Source organism: Hordeum vulgare, chromosome 3H, assembly GCF_904849725.1.
Source record: "Hordeum vulgare subsp. vulgare chromosome 3H, MorexV3_pseudomolecules_assembly, whole genome shotgun sequence".
NCBI lineage: Eukaryota > Viridiplantae > Streptophyta > Magnoliopsida > Poales > Poaceae > Hordeum > Hordeum vulgare.
The window spans coordinates 410,693,134-410,700,760 of NC_058520.1; the positions used below are offsets into that span (position 1 = coordinate 410,693,134).

General features: G+C 41.9%; 1 long non-coding RNA gene across 1 annotated transcript; it reads right to left on the minus strand.

The window, feature by feature from the left end:
• Nucleotides 1-1,013: 1,013 nt before the first annotated feature.
• LOC123444020 lies at nucleotides 1,014-4,032 on the minus strand. Its single transcript, XR_006630929.1, has 3 exons — nucleotides 3,454-4,032; nucleotides 3,151-3,347; nucleotides 1,014-1,476 (listed from the first exon to the last, which is right to left on the minus strand). It is a non-coding gene; the product is annotated as an uncharacterized LOC123444020 (long non-coding RNA).
• Between the last annotated feature and the right edge of the window lie 3,595 nt (nucleotides 4,033-7,627).

The window sequence follows — 7,627 nt, forward strand, 5'->3', positions numbered from 1 at the left end:
GGGTTCTACCAGGTCTCGGACGTAGGTTGTAGGGGTGGAAGTGCGGGCTGCGAGGTTGGGGACGCCGGCGTCGGCGGTTGGGCGCCGTCGCGGCGTGAGAGAGAGAGAGAGAGAGAGAGGCGGCTAGGGTTTGGGGCTCTCGTCTCCTGAGGGAGACGACAACAGAATATACTGTTTATTGTCTGCTTAATATCGAAGGGGTACATATGTTTATATAGGAGGACAGCCTCCACTAATCCCTAGATAACTTGGACTCTAACTTGGACTCTAATATAACTTGAACTATAATATAACTTGGACTCTAAGATAAGTAAGATAACTTGGGCTAAGCCCGTAATTAACCCTGCCCATTGGGCCTCCTCCGTTGGTACGTTGTACCGGTCATAACAGATGTGCAGTTCAACAAAGGAGTTTATAAGCAAGGAGTTTATAAGCAAGCAGTGTAAGTGACATATTTAGATAAATGCTGGCAATTTCTTGTAACTTGGGTAAGAGGTAGCACTGTAATTATAAGACTATACCATATGGACACTTAAAATCTCTTCACCTCTTGGGCTTGTATGGAAAAGTGTTTCATGATAAGTTTTATACTTAGGTCAAATTACATACCAAGACTTCACCCAGATATATCATTCTTCCAAACTTTAGCCTTAAAGACCATTTGAAGTGTAAGTTTTTGTCCCGAAAAGAGAAAATTGCAGAATTCCATTATTCGCATTTCCATAGGCCTAATTTAGGAAGAGTTAACTCTTGTTCCTCAACCATCATTCATTCATAGTGTTGTGATATACTAGTGGCAGGGGCGCGCCTCTTAGGCGTACATGGGCATACTTATCTAGCTTTTATATTTGTGAATGTATTTGTGTGAGTAAAAGAAGAGTATAATTCAGAGTTACTGAATAAATAAGTGCTCCGAAAAGGCCATGAATCGTATAAAAGTTACAAGCACTGAATAGAATAGTGCACCGAAGAGAAGTAGATATAAATAGGAAAGAAACTAAGACAAATTCATATTATCAGCTAGATCATGATCTTAGATATTGGATGCAGAGCACAGGCGTTGATTTCAATCGAAGCCTAAGATGCTTCAAAAGACAGTCAATGTCGAAAAGAGAGACATGGTTCGTCATACCATCACAACATGGAGATACCAAGTCTTAGAGATAAGTTAAAAACGTAGTCAGACATGTATAGACAATTGAAGACGCTCACTACATTGCATCTACAGACGATGGACGGTGAGAGAAAGTTTGCGCCCTTCCATGCGCTTGAAGTGGAAAGCACATATGTCACCCTAAGAGATGTTTGCGTGATGACGGAACCATGACCAGTTGGTCGTGATGGTCGCCCTCGTGTCGGTTAGGATGAATCGGGAGTCACAGCTCACGGTACCATTTGCATTCTTTGTGGGAGATTGTCGTCGTCTTCTTTAATATATTTTTGTAGCTTCTCCTCTGTGTATTCAACCTGAAAATACTATGAAGAGAAAGCACTTAGTTAGTGCCAGGATCGCTTGTCAAATATTACATTTGCAAGTAACAAGTATAGAAGAAGTATGTGATATCTATGAAATGTAATATAAAATCAACACGCAAAAGACTCCTGAATGGATGATATTGAGTATGCCATATGGTGTTGAGCATAAGAAGATAAGATGTAAAGAGAGCAAATGAAAGTTATATTTTCCATATATATACTCGCGACAGGATCAAAGCATGAGTAATGATGTTGACATGCAACTCAGTTCTAATCGTTTTAGGTTACTGAGCATAAATCGGTATAAATCACCAGGATTAGTGGAAGGCAAGGATCATTACAAGTGAATGGATGGTGCAATGTACGAGTAATACATTATTATGGGTTTACTTATTGTAACAACAGTAAATTTATGAACTGTCCAACATATCTGTACTTCGTGAGACAAAGAAGGTTTAAAAGGTATGGAAGGAGAAGTGTGCAGGATTGATAGGTCAGATCTGAAGGAAGGGCAATGGTTCAAATAATAAGAGCATATGGAGGTATGATGCATATCAAATTTCTTATTACAGTTTTCACTCTCACCTAACATAACACCAAAACCATTATCGCTGCTCCTTGATGCACCGAACCTTGGTTCCAAGCAGAAACAATTTTAGGAAAAACTTGTTACGAAATTATTTCACAAGAGACTCTCACTAACAAAAGGGAAATATGACACCATTACTTCTCTTTTCTTTTTTACGAATGACAACATCACTTCTCCAGGAGTCTCATACAAACTAATCATTTTATTGTAATATGAATATCATTTTCACCACTTAATTATTCTCTACGAGCCTCATACAAAATAATCACATTATTGCAATATGAAGATAATTCTAACCACTTCATTATTCTTTGACATTTCCTTCTTGAAAGTTGGAACAAACAAAACAGGATGCAGAAGATAGTAGAAAAAGTGAGATGTGCTCTATTAGACATCTTAACTTTGCTTCATGAATAAGGCCCTGTTTGTTTAAAAAATCCTAGGATTTTTTTTAGTCCCAACTAAAAAGTCCCTAGTCCCTACCTGTTTGGTTCGAGGGACTAAACATAGACTAGAGGTTATTAAATGACATGCTAAAAGACCATGTTACCCCTACTAATGGATTAGAGGTTATTAAATGACATGGTAAAAACAGGGGCACTGTTGGAAAAAGTCCCAAAAAGACCTTAAAAGACTCTCCCTTAGGTACTTCTTTCTTTAGTCCCAAATGCCCACTTTTAATCCCTAGAAGTCCCTCGTGTTTGGTTGAGATGGAACTAAAAGAAAATAAAATTAGTCCCTACACCAAAAAGTCCCTGTAAACAAATACCCCCTAATTCCTTTGCCATGAATGATCTCACTTTGATCCCCCAAAAGTTGAATGGTTATCACATGGTTCAGCCAACCATAAACACTCCAAATAAACCAATTAACACATATGCATGAAAATGCGCGTACATTAACTCCTCCACTTCTGCTTCTATTCTCAAGATAATAGCTCTGCTCTCTTTACTGTTGAAGTTTCTTCCTGATACACGACATGAACGTGCATCTAAAGAAACCGAGTTGAAGATAAACACCATACACAACACCCATGAACAGGAAGTTAAAAAGAAGCAACAACAATAAAAAAATCATGATATTACCTACAAGAAGGAGCGCAGTATATGCTTTGGTGACACAAGCCCAACCAACACGCAGTTCATTAAGCTCATGTGAAGGCTCCGCCCTCTGATGTGCATGTAGCAGTGGCAGTAGGCAGGGCGGCCGCACAAGCACACACCCCTCCCCAAATTCTCAGTCAGTACAAATTTAGCACTCGAATAGTCTCAAATTTGACTAGCTGACAAACAAAAGATGTATTGTACATTGAATAATGCCTACGGAAAATTGTAGCATGGCTGAAATTGGATACATAACAAAGAGGAAAGAGGAGAGGCGAGTTGTACCTGCGGCGCGCAGCCGACCAAGGGCACGTACGGCGGATCAATCAAAGAACTCAAGGCTCACACGACGCATGTTCTGCTCCTGTAGCGTGCATCCATATTAGCATTGATCTTCTTCCGCACCCTTCACTGACCCGGCTTGACCTCGTCCTCCTCCACATCCTCGTCGGCGACGCCTTCCCCTTCCTGATGCCAACACCAGCACCCCTGCCGACCCGTCTCTATATGGCGAAAGTGACCCCAGCGGCTCCAAGATATAGGATACCGTCATGACCGCATGAGCGGCCCGTCGGCATCGGATTTCCTCCACCCGTCCTTGTGGCGTCTGAGGAACAGCGACAACCCTCTGCTCCTTCAGAGTAGGAGAGCGGCGGTCAAGTAGGAGGGGACGACGCAAGGATATAGAGAGGAACGGGGAGGAGAAGATGCAGGAGAAGTATCAGAGGCCGCGACGCAAGGACGCGGCGTGCGATGCAGACGCGGAAGGGGGGAGGCGCCTGAATCTAGGGATGACTCTTTCTTTCTTTCTTAGCAGCAAAGAAAACCAGACGAGAGGTCGCGTGAAAAAAGAACTCTGTGTTGGGCTCGAGAGCAGGGGAAGGGCGTATCTCAGGATGAATCTACGAGGGAAACACTGTCAGTTTTTTCGGCACAGTAAAAAGGACAGGTGACATAGCCCTTTGCTCGTCCAGCCATTCCCTATTGAAGAGTTTAATTGGCCTCCTTTCTTCATCAGTTCACACTTTTAGAGTAACTGGTTGAAGTATGAATTTAATAAATGCTTTATTTTGATTCCTGAATATAAATAGTCAAACTGGTCATGGTCATATCTGAAAGTATATGTATCAGTTTACCTGATTTTCCTCTGTCATTTTTTAGGGAAACTCACAAAAGCTTTGTTCATCCAGAAATAATATTTACATGAGCAAGAATAGGATCATACGGCTGGCCATATCAAACATGGTGACCAAGCCCTAGACCAAGAGCGTGCTTTGTGAGGTTGTGAGCTTTGATATGTTTGGACATGAAGATTTTCCACAAGGGCTAGGGCTTCTCTTACATCAAGAGGAACCTCCATCCAATGGATCATTAGGCCCTTTCGAGTGCTCCACCGTGGACAGGTGCTAAGCATGCCACATAAGCAAAAACATGACATGGCACAAAATTAAGAAGGAGAGAGAGCACTTTAATGGCACCATGAAGAACTAATGTCAAGCATGTGAACCTAGGTAAACCACTTAAATGAGAGAAATTGACCAATGCATGAAAGAGTTAAGGTGCTCAATCATTAAATAAAGTGAACTTAGCAACAACAAGCTAAGCACCTATGCATTGGGGAGTTGAGTTGCTAAGCTATTTAATGAACTTAGCACTGCATCTAAGCACCTTTGCATTGGAAGAGGCCTTAAGGCTGCTCATATGTAGAGTAACATAAGACCTCTTTCGATGCACACGTGCTTAGATGAGGTGTTAAGTGCATTAAAAGGCTTAGCAACCAAACCATCCATTGTATAGTTGCTTAACTTTTGGTTGCTAAGCTCCCTTCATTTAAGTAGGTATAGACTCAGATTTCCTCGAGGGCTAAAAGCGAAATTTTGATGAATTAGAAAAGAAATGCACGTGTTTAGCATCGTTTCCTCATGAGGTCACCATATTACTCTCTCTTCTTAATTAACATGCCACATCAGTGTTTTTTTTTGCTTAGTTGGCAATCTTAGCACATGTACAAGGTGGAGCACTAGGAGGGGCCTAAGTAGTCATATGCATGCCACATAGGCAAAAAATATGATGTGACAAGTAATCTTAAGGAGGGATGCAAATGAAGTAACATAATATATTAGCATCATATAGCGGTTCCCAATGTAAAATGACTCTACAAAGTACTCCATTCATTTCTTTATAGTTGTTTTTATTAAATTTGACAATGTAATGTGCATTTTTCTTTATGTTTTTTCACAATTTTGCTTTTAGCCCTCCAGAAAATAAAAAAAGTATCTCTCCTCGACAACATGCATATCTTCTTATATAGAAAAAGGGGAAGTATCTCTCCCCTGCATGTCTCCTTATATAGAAAAAGGGAAAATATCTCTGTCCTAATTGCGTGTATCTCTTTATTTCCTAGCCTGAATGATTTACTTGCCGCTAATCGATGATTTAGCCAAGGTTAGTTTTGTCGTAAATTATGTATAACTATGTGCCCTGGTCACCACACCATACATAAAAGATTGAAAGGAGTAATAATTAAAGCTCCCTATGTTATCTTTATCTTTACTCAACACTTTTGCAAAAATTACCTATCTTTGATGGAAACCAACCCGCAGTCGAGAGGATCAAGTCAACCCAAAATGTACGATACGAGCAATAGCAAAGAAAAAAAGAGCTCACCCAGCCACACGACCCACTATCCAGGTATGTCGCAGGTCCCAGCCTTGCCGCCGTGTGTCGTCCCTACCCCTACCCCAAGTCCCTCACTCTTGCGGCCTTCCATCTCCGGCAACACTCAAAGCTATAGGCTATTGCTGGCTCCCCCCTCCCCTACTATCACGCCGCCGCCTAGAATCCTCCCATCCACCCGTTGACACTACTGCAGGAATGCCTAGCACTGACGGGTAGGAAAAGCCCAACACTGGCGGGCAAGGTTCTCAGGGCCGCCCGCCACTGACTTCCCGCCACATCTAGAATGCCATGAGTGGTGGCCCCTCTGCCCTCCACTTTTAATTAGTTAGTAGTGGCAGGCATGAGGTAGCACCCACCACTACTAATTGGGTGCACCAAAACAAATTTGCACCATAGCAAGGATGACCACTGGCGAGCATTGTGATCTGCCCGTCACTGCTATAATTTTTGAATTAAAAAATGCATGCACTATACTGTGATGTACACAGTACAGTTCATGTAATACTTATTATTCATATGTACATAAGCATAGCATATATGCTCGCATGAAGCACACAAATTCACATACATCATTAATTTACAAATACATTGGATGGTGCGGAGCGCATAGAGAGATTTTATAAATCGGCAAGAAAGAAAATATGGTAGACACTGCGAGGAAGAAGAGGGTGTTGTAAGGAGCTCTTGGTCACCTTGGAAGAAGAGAGAGGTGTGCCCGTCTGATGACCCACAAGTATAGGGGATCAATCGTAGTCCTTTCCATAAGTAAGAGTGTCGAAGCCAACAAGGAGCAGAAGGATCTGACAAGTGGTTTTCAGCAACGAAAAATCTGCAGGCACTGAAATTGTCGGTAACAAGTGATTGTGTGGTGAGATGATTCGTAGCAAGCAACAAGTAACAAAAGTAGCAATGGTGCAGCAAAGTGGCCCAATCCCTTTTGTAGCAAGGGACAAGCCTGGACAAAGTCTTATAAGAGGAAAAACGCTCCCGAGGATACACATGAATTTCTATCATGCTAGTTTCATCATGTGCATATGATTCGCGTTCGTTACTTTGATAGTTTGATATGTGGGTGGACCGGCGCTTGGGTACTGCCCTTACTTGGACAATCATCCCACTTATGATTAACCCCTCTCGCAAGCATCCGCAACTACGAAAGAAGAATTAAGACAAAGTCTAGCCATAGCATTAAACTAGTGGATCCAAATCAGCCCCTTACGAAGCAACACATAAACTAGGGTTTAAGCTTCTATCACTCTAGCAACCCATCATCTACTTACTACTTCCCAATGCCTTCCTCTAGGCCCAAATAATGGTGAAGTGTTATGTAGTCGACGTTCACATAACACCACTAGAGGAAAAACAACATACAACATATCAAAATACCGAACGAATACCAAATTCACATGACTATTATTAGCATGACTTATCCCATGTCCTCAGGAACAAAAGTAACTACTCACAAAGCATAATCATAATCATGATCAGAGGTGTAATGAGTAGCATCAATGATCTGAACATAAACTCTTCCACCAAATAATCCAACTAGCATCAACTACGAAGAGTAATCAACACTACTAGCAACCTTACAAGTACCAATCGGAGTCGCGAGAGGGAGATTGGTTACAAGAGATGAACTAGGGTTTGGAGATGAGATTGTGTTGATGAAGATGTTGATGGTGACGAGTCCCCTCCGATGAGAGGAGTGTTGGTGATGACGATGGCGACGGTTTCCCCCTCCAGGAGGGAAGTTTCCCCGGCAGGATTGTCCTGTCGGAGC